We start from the raw sequence: 22191 nt of genomic DNA, 5'->3' as shown, positions 1-22191 counted from the left end.
CCTAACAATATCACCTATATCAACACATCAAGCCATAGAGCTGGTTTTGATTTGAAACTCTATTGCTGATCAGCTGTGAGTACTCAGATAAGCTACCTTAAAACAGAAAGCCTCAGTTTCCTTATCTACACAATGGGAATACACTGTAGGCTGACTATTTTATGTACAAGCCCATTATGAGGACTAAAGTAAACATCAATGACTTTGCATTATTTATAGAGTCTGTATTCCATTAGCATTTCATATATCTTCTATGTCATCCTCAAACACTGTCAAAGATGTGATGGTGTTTTACAATGAGCAAAGAATGGCACAAAAGTTATATAATGTTGTCCTTTTTAAATGAAAACCCAGTAATCATATCTTGATATATTTTTTAAATTTTCTTCCATGCCTGCCCCCAACTACTACATTGCATATCACATATTCCTACATTCTACTAATCGTGAAGAACTTTATTCCAATTATTTTCCCATCTCTCATGCTCAAATCCAAACTTCTATATGATGGCCCTATATTTGGGCAGCTGTTAATCTAACAAGTGCTTTTTACTTTATATCAATTTAAAAATGAAAGCGCTACCAAAGAACGCCTTCACCATCTTGCCTTAGGGCTATGTTAAGTCTCTGGGCATAATCTCATCTGCAGGGACCTTGATCCCACAAGAGATCAAACTGGTTCACTGCATAGCGAACATCATGATGTTTGAAACTGATGACTAATAGTAGTACGTACTACATTAGATGCCTAAGACACACACTTACCAAAGGGGAGAAGTAACAACCCTTGAAAGCTAGGAGTCCGCCACCTAGATGAGGTTTCTAGGAGTCCAGTATTTTGGATCATACTAGGATATTCCCTCCAAAGTGAAAGGAAAGTTGTTGCACCTTGCACCAACTATAACCAAGAATAATTTTGATCATGTGATGGCCCTCTGTATTTTGGAGACAACATACGGCACATGTGAGTGTGGTCCTCTGACCAATTTGGTGTATAAACCACAATGCAGCCAGATATGCGTGGTGACCAAGTAAAAGAAGGCTTTGCAACTAGTCCAGGATGTAGACTGTAGACTAATCCTGCACAAGCTATACTGCTACATGGGCCTTATGACCCAGCAGATCCAGTAGCACTTGATGTTTCCATGGTAAATAGGGATCCTGTACGGAGCCCACGGCAGACCCCCAAAGGATAACCACGGCGCACACCCTGAGGGTTTGAAGTAAAGAGGTGCCCTCTCTTCCAGATAATTGTTCTTTTGAGAAACTTCTCTGCCTTGCTATTGGACCTGATAGAGAATGAACCCCCGGCCCTGTGACTTGAGCTGCCCATAACTGACTGGGTATTATCTGATTCATTAGGTCACAAAATTAAGCATGTACAGCAACACTTCATCCCCCAGTGGAAACGGTATGTGTGAAATCAGGCTCAAACAGATCCCAAAGGAACAATAAAGTCACAAGTGTGGATAGCTCAGGCTTTTATGGCACTTTCTTCTGCTGCGCTGCCATCCTTCTTTCCTCCACTGCTAGGTTTTTATGGAGATCTGCCTGTGAAAAAAATGACTGAGGAGGGTCTGGTTTACAGACTTTTTTCTCATTATACTGGCAAACTAGGAATAGAGCACTATAGCCACAATTGGGAGTGTGCTTGAAAAAACAAAACAAACAAAAACACTGGAGAAGGGAAATGCTCTCAGTAGGAAAATCTTTAAGCAATATATCGCAATGCCCACTTAGACTGGACTGAGAGATGGCCCAAAATATGGACAGACCTACACTGCTTCATGGGTAATGACTAATGGTTTGGCTGGATCATCGTGGATTTGGAAAGAAAGGATGGAAAGATTGTCTGCAAGGCAGTATGTAGATGGACCTCTTAAACTGGCACAGAGCATGAGGATATTTATGTGAATGTTCAGTGTTACGTGACTGCTCACAAAGTCATATGCTATAGACGAAGCTCTCGATAATCAGGTAGAAAAGAAAGCCTATTCAATGGATGTCTGTCAGTTTCTTTCTCCAAACACCCAGGTACTTAGTCGATAGGTTCACGTACACAAGACATAGCATCAGGAACGGGGGTTGCATAGGGGCCCAACAACACGGAGGTCCCATCACCAATTGTGATCTGGTTATCAGTGATCTGATGAGGTCTAGAACTGAGAAGACTCTCTAAGGCATCTCTTAGATGCCTTAGACCGAAAACTAATTTAGACCATTGAAGAATGAGGGTATGGGTCACCTCATCAGGTAAAGAACACTGACCAGCTGGCTGAAGGCAAAGGAAATATAGAATGGGTGATAGAAAAAGGAATTTATAAATATCATCTGTGGCTTTGTGACCAGTTCCAGAAATAAAGTAGCAGATGTGAATTGTTTCTTCCTCACTTGTTTCCATTCGTTTTCTTTCTCCTAACTCCCTATTATTTTATATAAAAAGTGTTGGTGACAATTCAATTTATAATAGTCTTTAATGAAAAAAAAAAGATAATGAACATCACTTGAAGATGGATATGAAGAGCATTAGAGATTTGTGTCTCCGTTTTGGGGGGTAAGAAGGTGAAAGTATGTATTTACAAAGGGAAGTTTTAACTTACTAGGCAGAAGCATGACGTTGTTATTGTCGTATAGAAGTTTTAAAATAGGTAGAAGAGAGTGTGTGGGGAATTGGTAGCCAAAGGGTGGGGGGATCTGTGATCCTTTATTCATGTACTGTCTCTCACCTTTCTACATTGTGCCCTGTGACTCTGGGGCTGGTGATATAAGGACCACATTTCTAAGAATCTTTTTGCGGCATGTTCCAGTTAGATTCTGCCAGTGAGAGGAATTATGTGGGGAGACTGAACGGGAGGAGAAGACAGGAGATTTTTCCCACCTCCAGCAGCTGTCAGCATTTCTCCAGCACAAATAGGCAGCAAAGACTCTCGCATCTTTTGGCACCCCAGGACAGCCGTGCAGAACCCCCGCAGGGGCTAGACACAGCCATGCTGCCCTCTCAGAAGTCCCAGGAGCCCCAGCACTAGCTGTGAGGCACCCCCGCAGAGGTCTGAGCACAGCTGCATGGCCCCCTATCAGCCAACTCAGCACCGCTAAGCCGTGGCCTCTCCCACCACACTCCGAGCTGAGGCAGCTGCTCCTCACCTCTGGTCCCCACTTCTGCTCTCTCCACCTTTGTTTTTTTTGTTCTCCTAGCCCTAGGGGTGGTAGCTACTTCTGATTTACTGATCTCTGGGTTAGCTTACCATCCTTTTCCTTTCTTTCAGGCTATTAATCCCTTGTATTGAATCCCCTCTGTTTAAAATACCTACTGTGGTTTCTGTTTTCCTAACTAGACCCTGACAGATACTACAATATAAATTAAAAGTTGATAATAAAAAATGTTTAAACAGAAGCCAAAATGAAAATATTTAATATTTATAAACATCTTTTATTATTCTGAGTTTTAAAGAATTAAACTTCCTCCAGAATTTGACCTCTTTCTATCCCTGGATAGTGTGAACCCTCATTTTCCCTTGGGATCACATAACTGTATGTCAGTCTACCAAGTGGCATTTTACCCAGCTTCTAGTCTTCTTCCCCAAACACAGAAACAGGATACATATACCCTCCTAGAGTGCTGAGAACAGAGACTAAAAACCACTGTTTAAATGTGATTGTCAGGAAGTCAAAATGACTTTTTTCAAAAATTGCAGTCTCAGCATGTGCCCATTACACAGAATGCTTTCCACTTCTCAGATCATGTGCTATAAAAACACAGTGAGCCACTTCCTGTCTTTTGGTGGAGGGGTCATGTGGGTCAATCTTTAGACTGAAATGTGAACTTCCTAGTTCTATCAAATGTCATGATGAGAACAGTGATTTGGGCAGACATGTGTGCTAATGCTACTTGGAAGAAAATTTTTAAAGGACTGGCTCCTGAGAAAAAAACACTCTTCCTTGGGAATGTGACAACATTTACAGACTTCCTAAAAGTTCTGTACAACTGAGGTATTTTCAAAATCAAACAGTGAGCAGAGCAATGAGGTGTTCCTCCTTTGCTTTCCATTTTATTTCTGTGACCCACCCCCAATCAGCACCTGTACATAAGGACATGACATAGTTTCCACGTGGAAGCTCCTTTGAAAAGCAAGGTGAAAGGGAGCCTCTAGGATAAAGTGAGGGCTCCCACGACCATGGATATTGGAATTCCTATTGTGGATAAACAAGCAATGGAAAACTTCTCAGTAATACGCTTTCTTTTCCATTACTTAATAAGTTCATCCCACAGAGGTGGAGATGGCAACTTCCCATTGTACTGGGAGACCGGGACTTGAGTTTAGTGTCATCCTTGATTCTGCAGATGGGTAACAAGCAAGATAATAAGATGGGCAAGATCAAGATAATATGATCGTTCACACTGCCATCATGGGCCTCCTCTTAGCATATTTCCAATGGGCTCTTATTTTAAAGGAGGCTCTGACCCTTCTCTAACTTGTCATGTTACTAGTCACACAGCTTTAGTAGTTGTCAGGCTACAGAAAAAAGAGTGAAGAGGAGAAAAAAAATCTAGCTGTTTTCAAATATTTAAAAAAGGGACAAGGCCACCATTTTGAATGTGAACTGTTGCTTATTATGAGAACAGCTGTTTTGGCCATTGGCCTACAGATGAGGTCTAAGAAGGAAGATTTTTTTTAATGAGGAAAGAGCACAGGAATATTGAGAAAGGATACTGCTTTTCCTAGGTGGCTAGTCTTTCTAGAGGTACTTTACCTAGATCTTCTTCCTGCTCCAAACCAGAGGAACAGATTAGGTTGCCCCACTGAGAGTGGAGATTTGAGGTTTGGGAAGACCAGAAAAATCACTGGAACCTAAGAGAAATATCACCTCCTCCAGAGATAATTAGTTTCTCCTTCTCCATACTTCCACTTCCACATCTGTTGTAATTATTTGCTTAGATCTGTCTCTTTGCTGGAAGGCAGGAAACACATCTATTCATCTTGGTGTATGCCCAGCATTAGCCAGTGCCTGGCACAAGAGGGTTCAATGAATGATGATCAAGTAATATTGAACAAAGGAGGCATGCTTGGAAACTAGGTCTTAACCTCAGTAATGAACCTGCCTGGATATTCAGAATGAAATTGTTGGCAGAGGTTGGTTCAGAACATTGTTAAAGCACATTAGCTAAAGTTTCAAGATTTTAGCAATAGGAAAAGGAATGCTAAAGAAGCCAGGGGCCCCAGGCCAAGAACAAGAGGAAGGAAGGGGAACATAGAGGAAAGGGCTTCCTGCTGATTTGATGTGTCCTGTAGCCCCAAAGACCTTGCCTCTGAAAGCCATCTCTCATCTCCCTTCCTTTAAGCCTTAGGATATCAACTGCTAAGATCACCTCAAGTACATGATTATATGCGCCCACACATGTGTGTGTGCAAAATATAATGTCTTTCCTATCAAGAAGTCAGCCTTCAGGCTTCCCTCATGGCGCAGTGGTTAAGAATCCACCTGCCAGGGGCTTCCTTGGTGGCGCAGTGGTTGAGAATCTGCCTACCAATGCAGGGAACACGGGTTCGAGCCCTGGTCTGGGAAGATCCCACATGCCGTGGAGCAACTAGGCCCGTGAGCCACAATTGCTGAGCCTGCGCATCTGGAGCCTGTGCTCCGCAACAAGAGAGGCCACGATGGTGAGAGGCCCGCACACCATGATGAAGAGTGGCCCCCGCTTGCCACAACTAGAGAAAGCCCTCGCACAGAAACGAAGACCCAACACAGCCAACAATAAATAAATAAATAAATAAATAAAATTTTTTTAAAAAAAAGAGTCAATTTGTATTTGTAACCTAAAAAATATTTATTAAAAATAAAAGAATCCACCTGCCGGGGCTTCCCTGGTGGCGCAGTGGTTGAGAATCTGCCTGCTAATGCAGGGGACATGGGTTCGTGCCCTGGTCTGGGAAGATCCCACATGCCACGGAGCAACTAGGCCCGTGAGCCACAACTACTGAGCCTGCGCGTCTGGAGCCTGTGCTCCGCAACAAGAGAGGCCACGATGGTGAGAGGCCCGCGCACTGCGATGAAGAGTGGCCCCCGCTTGCCGCAACTACAGAAAGCCCTCACAGAAACGAAGACCCAACACAGCCAAAAATAAACAAATAAATTAATTAATTTAAAAAAAAAAAAGAATCCACCTGCCAATGCAGGGGACACGGGTTCGAGCCCTAGTCCGGGAAGATCCCACATGCCGTGGAGGAACTAAGCCCGTGCGCCACAACTACTGAGCCTGCGCTCTAGAGCCTGCATGCCACAACTACTGAAGCCTGCGTGCCTAGAGCCCGTGCTCCGCAATAAGAGAAGCCACCGCAATGAGAAGCCCACGCACCACAATGAAGAGTAGTCCCCGCTCGCCACAACTAGAGAAAGCCCACGGGCAGCAACAAAGACCCAACGCAGCCAAAAATTAATTAATTAATTTTTTAAAAAGGAAATATTTCTCATTGCCAGAAGGCTGACTTCTTTTTTTTTTATTTATTTATTTTTATTTATTTTAGTTTTGGCTGTGTTGGGTCTTCGTTGCTGTGTGCAGGCTTTCTCCAGTTGCGGCGAGCAGGGGCTACTCTTTGTGGCGGTGCGCAAGCTTCTCACTGCAGTGGCTTCTCTTGCTGCAGAGCACGGGCTCTAGGCACTTCAGTAGTTGTGGCTCACGGGCTCAGAAGTTGTGGCTTGTGCTCAGTAGTTGTGGCTCGTGGGCTGTAGAGTGCAGGCTCAGTAGTTGTGGCGCACAGGCTTAGCTGCCATGCAGCATGTGGGATCTTCCCAGACCAGGAATTGAACCCATGTCCCCAGCATTAGCAGGTGGATTCTTAACCACTGTGCCACCAGGGAAGCCCAATGAGAAATATTTCTTAAAGTGTTACCAGCAAAGGAAAAAAAAAAAAAAAACCTCAAACAAAACACGGAGAGAATAAAATGGTGAATAGTTGAAGTCCTGAAATAACACCCATTCAAAATGATTGTTTGTTATTTAGAAAGAATGAAATGCCCTTTTATATTTATGTATATGAGGAGGGCTATCCTAGCCAGGCTGGAGTTGGCTCCGCTGCATGGTTCCCCTCAGAGTCTCTCAACACTAACTAGATCTGGAAATCAAGACCCCAGGGACTCGCAGGAGACTGAAATGCTGCCTGAACACTGGAGATCACTCTAAATTATGTTCCCTTTTCTCGGGACAGACTTCCAATTTGGTTCTGATCATATTCTTGCCAGTTTCTCCCTCAGGCTTTGGAGTTCTGGGCCTATCTCACACAGGTGATTAGAGCCTTCTGAGATGGAAACCAGGGTGCCTGACTTCAAAGCACCATCCTCTTTGGATTACCTACTCTTTGATCCGTGGCCTGTACCTGTCAAAGATAATGCACAGAAAGAAATCAAGAGAACTAGCTCACTTATGAACTGTCAATAAAAAAGCCTAAATAAAATAGTGGTCAATCAAATCTAGCACTGGATTGAAAGGATCCACAAACGATGGGGACCTTTATAATAGAGGGAACAGATTGCAACACCTGAAACCACTGATCAATCACTAAACATAGGACAACCAAGTTGCATGTGCCTCCTAATGTGGTACAAAATCAAGGGTACAGCATCACCTCTGACATATTCTTGCTTAAAATTTGAACTTGAGTCTAATCAAGCCTGTAGGTCTAACTACCGGTTGTAGGAAATTCGAGGGAAAGGAGACTGTTTACAACCACAGGATGCAGTCAATTGAATCTTGAATGAAGGAGGTCAACAATGACCCCATTTCTTTAACAAAGCATGAAAAACATAAAAAGAAAGGAAGAGATCTTGCTGATTAAGAGACTTCTTAAACCAATGATTAGAAAAAGCTCAATATTTGTGGCAATTGGAGAAAACTGAACTTGGACAGGTTATTAGATGTCTCTAAGAAAACAGTATTAATTGGTACTTTTGTTAGATATCATAATGACATTGAACTTGCATTTTTTTAAAGTCCTTATCTGTTAGACAGCCACATTATAGTATTTACGGGTAAAATGATAGATTGTCTTAGAGTTTGCTTTAAAACATTCCACCAAAAAGGGAAGGAGAGAATAGTTGAGTCAAGAATGTTGATAATTATGGAATTTGGGTATAGATTATATGAGGATTCGTTATGTTATTCTCTACACTTTGAAGTTTCTTTGAAAATTTTCGTAACTAAAATGAAATAAAAATAAACACCACGACCAAATAAGGGAGTTTCCAGAAATGCAAAAATGATTTGAAATTTAAAATACTTCACCACGACAAAAAGTTAACGGAGAAAAATCATTTAATCAACTTAATAGACCCTAAAAGGGTCTTTGAAAAGTTCAATATGTTGTCCTGACTTTAACAACAAAAATATTGGAAACAACAGAGGATCTGGTAAATGTATTTAAGTATCTCCACCTGATAAAATACCATGCATTTGTTTCAAATGATGTTAAGAGAGAATAGTGACATGGAAACATGCTCAAGATGTACTAAGTAGAAAAAAATTTTCCCAGAAGATTATGGCATGATTTCATGTTATATTAACACATATACCAAAGTGTGGAGAGTGGCTAAATGTGCATTTGGATTTGGTGTTGTTTGTGGTTTTCATTTTCTTCCTTGTACTTGGTTGTATTTTCCAAAATGTCTACAGATAACACATATTACTTTTTTAATAAGGGAATAGCACACAATGTTATTTTAATTTTTTTGAAACTCCTGTGGTCATTTCTTCAGTCACAAATACACCTAAATTAACCCTGGTCTTACTAACATTTCTCCATTTTGCCCAAAAGGATATCTTAAGAGACTTGTCAAACGCCTTGTTGGAATTAAAATCCAATGTTTGCAGTGTTTCCTGTGTAATAATGTTATTGAAATAAAAATCAGAAGCCTTATTGAAACACGGTGTTCATATTAAACATCTTGAACTACCCTGAGATTATTAGGTTATATCAAATGTATTTTAAATAATTCCTATTGTACAACTCTGCATGAAAATGGCACAAAGTTTGAGAAAATGAAAAAATGGAATCAGTTTTTATGCAGCAGGAGATTGGGAATTTATCCTTTTTCAATTTCCTTGCCATGTTCCAGAGGACAAGAAACTATGTAGTACATTTTAGAATGATTTGTATCCAAAGTGAATTAAGTTGTTAAAATTTCAGTAAGAGGCTTCAGTTATCTCTCTCTTTCTCTCTCTCTCTCTCTCTCTCTCTCTCTCTCTCTCTCACACACACACACACACACACACACACACACACACACAATGTAGTACTTCATGAGATGCTTGTTTGCTGCAAGAGTATGAGACAAACCCATGATTTTCTTAACCAAATAATAAATGAATTATTAGGAAATAGAATTAAGCTTTATTATGAACTTGCTTTGAAAAGGGCATTCCCTAAGAAAAGTATAATTAACCTTTAAAAATAAGCTCTGGAGATATCACTGAGCTGAAGGAACAATATGCAGGCTACTATCTTCATTCAAATAACTAAACTTGCCTAATTAGCACCCAGACTATTGTGACTTGAGAGGGAGCATGGCCTAATGAAGGTCAGCTGGACTGCATGCTAAATAAAATGCAAGAATATTAGGTAGCATTGACTACTGACCTTCCTCCTATATTTAGTTTTTCGCATCCCTGAAAATACAAAACTATCTTTAAAATGCTCATTTTCCAAATGACCTGGGTGGACTTGACATGAGATAATCCTTGACTGGTGTGGCCTGACAGCTGTATGATACTATGTCCTGAACTTTTCTTCTAATAAAAGAAATACACTGGGGCTTCCCTGGTGGTGCAGTGGTTGAGAATCTGCCTGCCAATGCAGGGGACACGGGTTTGAGCCCTGGTCTGGGAAGATCCCACATGCCGCAGAGCAACTAGGCCCGTGAGCCACAACTACTGAGCCTGCGCGTCTGGAGCCTGTGCTCCGCAACAAGAGAGGCCGCGATAGTGAGAGGCCCGCGCACCGCGATGAGGAGTGGCCCCCGCTTGCCGCAACTAGAGAAAGCCCTCACACAGAAACGAAGACCCAACACAGCCAAAATTAATTAATTAATTAATTAATTAATTAACTAATTAATTTAATTAAAAAAAGAAATACACTGATCCAAGTTCTCATACAATCTAAATTAAATATATCTAATTTCTATATAAATTGCTGAACTGCTATTTTTTTAAATTAATTTATTAATTTATTTATGGCTGTGTTGGGTCTTCGTTTCTGTGCGAGGTCTTTCTCTAGTTGTGGCAAGCAGGGGCCACTCTTCATCGCGGTGCGCGGGCCTCTCACTGTCGCGGCCTCTCTTGTTGCGGAGCACAGGCTCCAGACGCGCAGGCTCAGTAATTGTGGCTCACGGGCCCAGTTGCTCCGCGGCATGTGGGATCCTCCCAGACCAGGGCTCGAACCCGTGCCCCTTGCATTGGCAGGCGGATTCTCAACCACTGCGCCACCAGGGAAGCCCCTGAACTGCTATTTTAAATGAATAGGTTTTACCCTATTTTTTCTCATCCTTTTGACACAGGTTCCAAACCACTGACTGGAGAAATATATAATATTGAAAGTAAAAATTTATCATACTGAAAGTTTCAACTTGAGCCAAGTTTTGAAATACCATGAGACTTATATTAATAATAGTATCGTTTATTCATTTAATTCCAGTGAATTCAAGAGCTACATGATATATCAAAGTACCTAACAATCTTTTTTTTTTTCAGTATTCCTATATAATTTTTGATATATGTTATATTGGCCTACAAACATGGAATTTTAGAAACTGGGAGAAAAGCAGATCATTTAGCCTACTCTTTTTACTTATTGTTACAAATTCTAAAGTAGACTTGGAGATGCTAGTCTATATGATAGGATGTTACAAAACATTATTCTTTAGGGTGAAGTTTCTGTTTCCCGCCAACCTAATAGGGAAAAAGAAAATGCACACAGACAGACACACACACACACACACACACACACACTGCAGTGAACAGAACCCAGTGTTGATATAAATAAATCCTTTTACAGTGGAATGATTTTATCCATTACCAAATTATTCACATTTAATTTCTATTCACAAAACTTGAAATAGTTCTTTTCTGTTGGGCACTAGTCTTTCTGAGGATTTCTCCAGAATCTATAGTTCTAGCCATGCTCTCTCTTTCCTAAGCTCCAGATCCATATTTCTACCAGCCTCCTGCTCATCTCCATCTGGATGACTCACAGGAACTCATTTTCCCCACCCTACATCCAACCCGCTTCTTCCTTCAGGGCTCCTAAACTCAGAAAATGCAACTGCCACACACATAGTCATATTATCATGAGGGTTGGAAATTTTCCCTTACTGCCCATGCTTCATTAGATACCAAGTCCCAGAGAACCTATGAAACATTCCTCAAATGTATATATTCTATTATATTACCAATGGCTTTGTCCTATTAAGGTCATCTTTTCCTTTCAAGAATAATATTTTAAATGACTCTGAATAGACTTCTGTTTCTGGCCAACACAAAATAATAGTATAGTTGGTGCCCTGTAACTGTGAGTTCCACATTCAAAGATTTAACCAACTGCAGATTGAAAATATTCAGCAAGGACTTCCCTGGTGGTAAAGTGGTTAAGATCCGCCTGCCAATGCAAGGGACGTGGGTTCGATCTCTAGTCCGGGAAGATCCTACATGCCGTGGAGCAACTAAGCCCATATGCCACAACTACTGAGCCCGCGTGCCACAACTACTAAAGCCCGCACGCCCAAGAGCCCATGCTCCGCAACAAGAGAAGCCACCGCAATGAGAAGCCCATGCACTGCAACAAAGAGTAACTAACCCCTGCTTGAGGCAACTAGAGAAAGCCTGTGCACGGCAACGGAGACCCAAAGCAACCAAAAATAAATAAATAAATAAACAAATAAATGAAAGGGTGTTTTAAAAAAAAGAAAATATTCAGCAAAAAAACTCCAGAAAGTTCCAAAATCAAAACTTGAAATTGCCGCACACAGGTAACTATTTACATAGCATTTACACTGTATTTACAGCTATTTACCTAGCATTTACATTGTATTAGGTATTAGAAGTAATCTAGAGATGATTTAAAGTATACGGAAGGATGTACCATTTTATATAGGAGACTTGAGAATCCACAGATTGTGGTATCCACAGGAAGGGGGGATGGGGTGTGGAATCAATCCCAACACCCACCCCCATTCCTGGGGATGACTGTAACTGAATTTATCCTGAAACAAATAAACATTTCTTCATATGAAACAACGGTTCACAAAACTTTGGTCATCAGGCAACAGAGGACAGTGATCCTTGACAGACAGGAAACAAATAAGATTGGCACTATGATTGCCTTAGCTTTGCACTTAGAAAAAATTTTCATGCTTGGCACAGGGAGGGGAATCCAAGTGGAGACTGACTGTCTCCCTGAGTTGAGGAGACAGAAATGTTGAGTGTGAGGAAGCCAAAGCATCTAGAATTCACAGCGCAGTTTACCAGAGGGAAGAGCTGGACATCTGCAGAGTGTAACCTCAGCCGAGTACTGATCACTGCATGCGGGTGAGGCCAAGCTAAAAACACAAAACGAAACTGAAAATATTAAAGGGAATAATACCCTGTTCTCAGGTGGACTGAAAAAATTGCCTGCTCCCATCAGCCAAATTAGAAAGCTTCATAATTCATGGGAGCATCAATGAGAATAGTTAAACGGGGCTTTGCCCAAGTAACAGGGAAAAACTAGTCCTAGATTAAACATTGTTTTGGTCCTGCTTAACAAAGTTTTAAAGCCAGCCACAAAAGTAGCTACTGTTTCAAAGGAATTTAGGCACAACCCAGAATAAAGCTCACGAATATTTACAGGAATATTAAAATATCCAACAAGGTAAAAATCACATGCCTGACACCAAACCAAAAGTTACAAAGCAAGAAAAGAAGCAGGAAATATGGCCCATGAAGACTAGAAAAATCAGTCAATCAAAACTGACCAACAATTCATGTAGATGACATATTTAGTGGATAAGGATATTAAAAGTTATTATAGCTGTATTATATGTGTTCAAGAAGCTAGAGGAATGATTAAACATGTTAACTAGAGACATGGAATATATAAAGACTCAAATTGAATTTCTAGAGATGAAAATCACAGTATCTGAGATGAAAAATGTACTAGATGGAATTAATGGCAGATTAGACATTGCAGAAGAAAACATTACTGAATTTGAATACCTAACAATAGAAACTCTCCAAAATGAAACACAGTGAGATTAAAAAGTCTGAAAAATGAAATAAAAAGAGCTACAGTGAGCTGTGGGACAACTTTAACAGGACTAATACACTAATTCCCAAAGGAAAGGGGGAAGGGAAAAAAATGGCTAAAATTTTTCCAAATTTGATGAAAACTATTAACTCAGATTCAGAAACTGAAAAAAAAAACTCAAGTACAAGATGCATGAATAAAACTGCATCAAAGCACATCATAATCAAATTACTTAAAACCAGTGATTATTAGAAAATCATAAAAACAGCCAGAGACAAAAGATACATTACATGCAGAAGAACAAATATATATTTTCATATACATATATATATACACATATACATAGATATATGAAAGATTTCTCATTGGAAACAATACAATCTAAAAGATACTGGGGCATCATCATTAAAGTACTGAAAGAAAAAATGGTCAACCTAGAATGCTTTACCAGTGAAAATATCTTTCAAAAAAGAAGGCAAAATAAAAACTTTTTCAAACACAAAACAGCTTTATCATCAGCAGACATGCACTACAATAAATGTTAAAAAAGGCATTTTAATGAGAAGGAAAATGATACTATATTATGTCTACACAAAGGAATGAAGAGCACCAGAAATGGAAAATACATTGGTAAATATGAATCATTTTTGTCATTTTTTAAAGTATCATTAAAAGACAACTGACTGTTTAAAACAAAAATAATAACCATGTATTGTGGGTATACAGTATATGGAGACTTTAAATATATAACATTTAAAAAAGCCTGGGGAGGGACTTCCCTGGTGGCGCAGTGGTTGAGAGTCTGCCTGCCAATGCAGGGGACACGGGTTCGAGCCCTGGTCTGGGAAGATCCCACATGCCACGGAGCGACTAGGCCCGTGAGCCACAATTGCTGAGCCTGCGCATCTGGAGCCTGTGCTCCGCAACAAGAGAGGCCGCGATAGTGAGAGGCCCGCGCACCGCAATGAAGACTGGCCCCCACTTGCCGCAACTAGAGAAAGCCCTAGCACAGAGACGAAGACCCAACACAGCCATAACTAAATAAATAAAATTAAAAAAAAAAAAAAAAAAGCCCGGGGAGAAAGAAATGAAAGTATAGCATGGTAAGGTTGGTATACTATATGTGAAGTAGAATCATATCACCTGAAGGTAGATGGTGATAATTTAAAGATGTATACTACAAACCATAAAGAAACCACTTAAATACCATAACATAGAGATACAGCTAATAAGGTAATAAAGGGGATGAAACTGTCATAAAAATACTCAATTAATTCAAAAAAGGTAGTAAAAAAGCAAACCAGAAACAGATAACAATGGGTTTCAAGTTTTGTTAATTTGTTTTCTCAGCAGAACCTCTTTTATACAGAGAACCTTACAGTTAAGCTGAATATAATGAATAGATAAAAGTAACAGTGATCTGGTTAAAGTGGAGTGGGAGAGCCTCAATTCCTCCCTGCCTGTCCCCGAGTAGGTCCTGCAGCAAGAGCGGCTCACAGCACCTCTGCGTGACCCACTCCCAGCCCAGAATTCCTCCTTCCCAGATGGAGAACTGAGGATAAAAAGACCAAGTGACGCACACAAGTTACTGACCTGTGACTGAACCCTAGATTGTTTTACTCAGTATTAACTCCACCATGCTGCTGAGAACAGAAAAATATGGGAAGCATACAAAAACTATCAATTGTTATATCAGAAAAAGAGAGTGAAGAAATTCAAAAAAGAATAATGAGCGTATCTTGACAAACCTAACCACAAATCTATTTTTTTACCCAAGATAAAAGTAAATATTAGGTATCTGAGCTGATATTTCCACTAATGTTCATTAGTATTTGTTTTCTTCAATCTGTATTGGCCATTTGGGGGTTTCTGATACATGAAGACAACCCAGGGAATGAACTTCAGATACGCTGAATTTGAAATAAAAACAACTTATTAGTTTCAGTGAATTAAAAACACCACACCCTGCATATCCTGCCAAATCAGCTGAAGGCTGAAGAAATATCTTATTCTTCTGGAAAGGCCTCTTTCTCCCCTTTTTCTTTTCATTTTAATGGTGGAAAGATGGTATAATGAATCTGTGATAATGGCCTTCATTACTGTAAACTGAAATCAAATGCTCCAATTTCAATCTGTTTCAGATTTGAAATGATTATGCTGATAAGTAGTAAAGAAAACAGACACATAAGGGATATTTCCAAATAACGTGATGTATTTATTTCAATATAACATGACCCCTAAAAACAAACACCAACAAAATATAATGCAGAACTTGGCTATAAATTTCAGTGTATGGTTCCCTGAACTATATCAGTAGGAATACTATTTCTATGGTAAACATTTAAGTGTTTAGTTGAGAGAACCATTTCATTAACACAGGTGTGACTTCGGATGGCAGCAGAGCCAAACCTGTGTACAGTGAAGCTGCCATTCTTCAAGTACAAGAACAGTCTTAGGCTCTGACCAGCTTCAACATTTCATATCAAGCCAGTACTTACAAATGTTCGGTCCCCTACTTGGTATCTCACTACTCCATTTCTGTGGCTGCCATTGAGTTCAAAGTTACGTAGCAAAAAAATATTTTATAGGTTTTTTTCGTTAGAGTAGGCTAAATGAGTGTAAAAGCAGTATTATCAACTTTTTAAACTAAAACTTGTGATCACTATATATTGACAAATAGTTTCTTTTAAAACTCTTCAATCCAATATTGCTTCTACCCAAACCAAGATTATTTTGAAAGCATGAATAAAGTGGAATGCAAAATCAATGATGTCAATGAGCTTATTTTACCTTACAGCACGTGTGAGGATATGAAACCTAGCCCTGTGTATGAGCTGCTTTTTTTAAACATGCATTTTTAAAAGGGAAAATTTTTTTAAATCAGTAATGCTGAGATTGAATAAATAAAATTTTAGTTTTCAAAATTAAACTCATAAGCAAATAAACCATTTGGTTTGCATGATTCAGGTTTAGCTTTATTATATACAAGGTTTATTACTCAGTCTGACTTTTGATCAAAGCTTTCACAGTTCTCCTTCAAGTCAGTAGAGAACATAATTTTCATGCCTGTGTTTTGAAAAGAATCTTAATCAAAATTAAAAACAACAGTGCAAATCTCTTGAAATCCAAAATGAACCATAAAAATTTATTAAAGTAGGATTAATACTATTAATTGTTTAATGCAAGGATGGCTTGGACATTTTATCAATATTTACAAAAACAGAGAGCTAAAAGAGAGATTTAGTTTACCTGTCTTCAGGTGGATGAATGTCTAAAACTCTTACTTCTCAATGGAGACGAGAGATGGAATATGGAATAATCTGAAAACATCCTTCAAACTATGCACATTCCCTCTCCCTATCAGGGGAAATGTGAATGGTTGGGAAAATACCCAAGCTTAATCAGAAGTTCACCCCCCCACCTCCCCTTCCTAAGAACTCTCATCTAACCATCTTCATGATAATCTCTACGAATAAAGATTCAATAATAATAATGATAATGATAATAAAATAATGACAAATTCTTATATTGTGTCACTTTGCTATTTACAAAGCCCTTTTATTTAATTGTCTTCTTTTTTTAATATTTATTTATTTATTTATTTGGCTGCGCCGGGTCTTAGTTGCGGAATGCAGGACCTTCATTGTCACGTGTGGGATCTTCATTGCCGCATGTGGGATCTTTAGTTGCAGCACGTGGGCTCTTAGTTGAGGCATACGGGATCTAGTTCCCTGATCAGGGATCAAACCCAGGCCCCTGCGTTGGGAGCACGGATTCTTAACCACTGGACTGCCAGGGAAGTCCCTTAATTGTCTCTTTTGAGCCTCACAGCAATTCTATGAAGTAGGCATCCCATTTTATAGGGTCAAAGAAATCAAGGGTTTTCCCCAGTTTATGCTGCATATGCTATCCTAACTGTATATGCTAGAGCTGAGGGCTAGAATTTAAGGTTACCTGATGCTCAGTTCGGTTCTCCTTCTCCTGTATAATACAGTCTCCAATGTCATAATGAGACGGTGCTTCCTCAATTTAATTAAAAAAAAAAGTTGCTCTGACTTATATGCAAGTCAGTTTTTTCATTTAGTTCCCTCTCATGTTTTTCCAACTTCTGGGTTAAGACTTCTAAAAAGATATGAAAGGAAACAGAAGAAAGAATTTCCCTCCCCCAACACATTAAATTTCAGTAAAATACAGATTCAAAAACATTCTTAGGCATAGGTTCACCAAAGTCAACCAAGAAAAGAAAGAGGTGTAACCTGATGCCATATATCAAAAATTAATGGCCAGGGAAAGAAAGAGAAGATTCTGAGAGAAACAAGAGAGAGCTGGTCTAACTCAGCTACAGACTCTTAAGATCAGACCCTCAAAGTCATATTAGCTTCATAAAATAAACAGAAGAAAAGGTACTCAGCTTAGAACCCTTGCTTAGAGAGGAAGTCATGTAGGAATTGAGTCAAGAAGTCTCCCATGCTGTAACAGAGGCAAGCCTGGACAGAACCGATCCAGGCAAGAACAGACTGAAAATAAATGTAAAACTCTGAAAACAAAATACAGGGAAAGAAGGAAGGAAGGGAGGAAGAAAGGACAGAAAAGATCTAGAAGGAAATCATTAACATTTGCTTCATGCCATAACATAACTTAAGGAGAATATGCATTCAATAAAGTATGAGCTCAAAGATAAACTGACAACAACACAAGAGTAAAAGGAAGATTTAACTGAAATGATATTATCATAAAACTAATTGATAAACCAGAGATGACAAGGAAGAATAGACACCACTGAATATGAAATTTTAAAAGACAAATAAAAATTCAATTAGAACAACACTAACAAATATAGAGAAAATAAAAGGTTAAAATCCCAAATAATGGTAACTGGTGTTTCTGTGCTACAGAAACTACAAATAAAGCAGAAGCTGTGGTGAAAGGTATAGTAGCAAAAAATTCCCCCATACCATCACCCCAAGTGAAGGAAAAAACTGGATATGCAAATCAGTTCCAAGAAAATTTGATATAGACACTACCTGGGTTAGCTACTGAACATCAGGAACAAAGAAAGAATTCTTTAGATGTCCTGGAAAGCATACTACTACTATGATGGTTAATTTTACGTGTCAACTTGACTGCCCAGACATTTGGCTAAACATTATTCTGGGTAGTCTGTGAGGGTGTTTCTGGATGAGATTAACATGTGAATCCGTAGACTAACTAAAGCAGATTGCCCTCCGCAATGTGGGTGCCTCTCATCCAATTAACTGAAGACCTGAATAGAACAAAAAGGCTAAGGAAGAGGGAACTTCTACCTGACTGCTTGGGTCTTGAGCCTGCCGGCTTTCAGACTTGACCTTACACCATCAGCTCTCCTACTTCTCAGACCTTTGGACACAGAATGCAACCATATCTCAGCTCTCCTGGGTCTCCCACTTGGGACTTCTCAGACTCCATAACCACATGAGTCAATTCCTTATAATAAATCTCTATAACTATCTTATATATAGGATATCTCTCTCTCTCTCTCTCTTCAGTTCTGTTTCTCTGGCGACCTCTCATACACCTACAAAGAACAAATAGATCAGACTGGCCTCATCTCATATGTCTTCCAATAACGTACAACAGCCAAAGACTAGAGAAATAGCCATAAAATTCTAGTGAAAAGAAACTGACCAGTATCATTCATTCGGTCATACCTTTCTAGTATAAAAACAACAGATATTTTCAAACATGAAAGAACCAGGAATATGGTACCAATGTGTCCCTTTTGAAAAAATTATCTGACAATGAAATCCAAACAAATAAGAGATGAATTAAAGATCAAAGAAATTATAGTACAAAGACTGGTGAGAAACAACACTTCATTTTTAAATAAAGAAGTTACACTAAAACAATGAAATTATAATGCAGAAAGTAAACATTATCAATCTGGATAATTTGAAAATAATAATACAACAGCATTTGAGAGATGGGCAAAGGGGAGATGGAAGAGTGATTATGTTAATGTTTTCATTTTATACCACCTAAAATTGGGGGAAAATACATTTAAATGTTCTTCACAACTTCTTTTGTAACATTAGAGGGATATTTAGGAAATATCCCTAATGGAGAAGAAGAAAAACACTTACTTGAAGTTTAACAATTCCTCCAGTTGTGTTTCATTTGATTTTTCTTCTATTAAATTCAAAGGTTTGGGGCTTCCGTTGTGGCACGGTGGTTAAGAATCCGCCTGCCAATGCAGGGGACACGGGTTCGAGCCCTAGTCGGGAAGATCCCACATGCCGCGGAGCAACTAGGCCCGTGCGCCACAACTACTGAACGTGTGCTCTAGAACCCACATGCCACAACTACTGAAGCCCGTGCACCTAGAGCCCATGCTCCGCAACACGAGAAGCCACTGCAATGAGAAGCCCGCGCACCGCAACAAAGAGTAGCCCCCGCTCGCCGCAACTAGAGAAAGCCCTCGCACAGCAACAAAGACCCAGTGCAGCCAAAAATAAATTTTTTTAAATAAATAAATTTTTTTTTTAATTCAAAGGCTTTTTTTTTTAATTGAGAAATAGCACTTATATCACAATGCCATTTTTATAAAGTATATCTATTTGACTGTATGCATAGAAAAATCCAGGTCCATCCAGCACTAACTGTGGCAATTTCTGGATGGTGGCATTCCAGTTGATTCACTCTTACTGTTCATTTTTACTTTCCTAAATAGTTTGAATTATTTTTAAAACACTAACGCAGTTTTTCTTTTTAAAAAAATACTAGAAGCTAATATGCAAAGATCTTAACAGGAATGGGAATATATCCAATGATTCTTCACTTGTTTTTCATACAAATTTTCAATTTCTAAAAATATCAAGTTGCTCCATAGCTACTGTCTTGCTATTAAAAATTTGACACAGTATTTTAAAAGGATGACTCAAAATTCTTTCACATAACTTCCCCTGCACTCTCTCTCAATGGAGAGAGCTAGAGAAGCTTTAGAAGGAAGAAAATTAGACCTCTTACCTCCTTCCACTGAACGTAAATGACTGCAGTACCTGCATTTTACCTCCACAGTAAATAAATTAAAATGACCCAGATACTGTCTTAAATAAGATTGAATTCATAAAAGTGTGGGCAGTGGCAGTAGATAGATCTAGGTTTGTATCAATATACAAACTCCCTCATTTTCTAGCTATATGACCTTGACAAGATCTTCTATCAGATTCTTAGGGGATAATAATACTGAACATGATATGTGATGGAAGGAATTAAACAGACAACACGTGTAAATAAATTGGCACATATCAGGTCCTCAGTAAATGATAGCTATTAATACTTTCAAAACAATTAATTATTTCATTTCATTGAAAGGAGGAACTGGAGGAAGAACCCAGTTGGGGGACACTCTAGAAACCTCTCAAAAGGCAGTTTTTGCCACTCCCATGACATCTATTCAGTTATTTGTGTCTACGGTGGCAGAATGGGCCCTTCTCAGGGGAGTTAGACATGCCAGTTGTAACCAGGCAAAGCAGCAGAAGAAGCCTCTTTCCTCCTTGGCACTCTGTGGCCCCTCAGGCAGTGTCACCTATCCTGGACTCAAGTAGAAAAAAGGCCTCTGCTCATTCTTTCATTTCATGGTGTCAGCTTTGTAGCATGTGTCTAGATTAATTTTTATGAGCCCTTAGACTATATCATTGACCAAGCTGTAAAGTGCAATCAGGTTGCCTGACTTCTCAGAAAACAGGTTTGTGAGATTGTGCTGAATCTTTCCGGGTGAATGAATGACCAAAATGAAAACCCCTCCCAGCCCTTCACTGAACCCTGGCACCACAGGGTGTGACTCTGCTTTTATCACTGGGCCGCAGAAACGCTCTGCAGGCCAGCTTCCCAGAGCATGAGCCCTGCTCTGCATGCCTGGTCCTTCAGAGGAGGGCATTTACAGGTCACACAGCTGTGCAAAAGGAATCATTCCTTAATAAAATAGGCAGCGCACCTTAGGCTGGGCTTTTGTGAGAGAAGAATAACACATGCTTTGTGGAGATGAAAGATAAGAAAATCCTGTGTTCTGGCTGCAGGTCCAAGTCCAATCTCTTATGCTCATGGAGCCCATCATCTGAGTCAGGAGAAGCAAGTTTACCAGACATATAGATAGATAGATAGATAGATAGATAGATAGATAGATAGATAGATAGATATCAGGTCCATTATTACTGGGATTATTTTCCCTCCTTCAATTTAGACCTTTGTCTTCTCTTATTATGAGACCATGTATAAACAAGATACAAAAGTACTATGTACTACTTTATGAGGCACCCTGAAAAACTCTGAACTCTCAGCTCTTTGTCAAAATCTGATGTGGGTCAGGCCTCAGGCCTAAATACTAGAGGCTGGGAAATATTTCCACAAGCATTGCTTACATTTCTTCCACCACTCGTATGTCCCTCCAGAAGGGTAGAGTTTTCAGAGGCCATCTTACTTCTCTGTAAGCTGCACAATGTCTGGCACTAACAGGGGCTCCAATAAGTATTCGGTGAATAAAAGAATAAAGGAATTAATACAGAGATAATTACAATAACTTTCCAAATGGATTTCTTATCCCAATCTTTTCCTTCCAAGTCACTCAATGTCACATCATTGCCCGTTTCCTCCCCTCCAAATATTTCACTCCCTCATTCAAAAATCCTCACTGGCTTCTATTTGCCTGTACAGAAAAAGGCCTCTTTAGCCCGGCAATCAAGGCCATAGAAATCTTTTCCAATATAATATTTCTATAATCCCTTCCTATCTCCTGGGTACCTACCAAACGCATCCACTGCCCCCTCACATCCCTACATGCTCCCCATACAAGTTTTTCTATTAATCTGGAGTCCCTTTCACTCTCATCCCTACACAGCTAAATTCTACCTTGCTGGATCTTAAGACCCAGCAGAAAGAGGCCCTTAATA

At 39.5% G+C, this 22191-nt stretch overlaps 1 long non-coding RNA gene across 1 annotated transcript in view; it reads right to left on the bottom strand.

Moving 5' to 3' along the window:
• LOC103007533 (uncharacterized) overlaps positions 1-22191 on the bottom strand; it is a 118617-nt gene that overhangs the window by 10729 nt on the left and 85697 nt on the right. The window lies entirely within an intron of this gene.

This window comes from Balaenoptera acutorostrata, chromosome 4 (assembly GCF_949987535.1).
Source record: "Balaenoptera acutorostrata chromosome 4, mBalAcu1.1, whole genome shotgun sequence".
Lineage (NCBI taxonomy): Eukaryota > Metazoa > Chordata > Mammalia > Artiodactyla > Balaenopteridae > Balaenoptera > Balaenoptera acutorostrata.
Note: the sequence above shows the minus strand (reverse complement) of the source record. Positions and strands in the feature narration are given on the sequence as shown.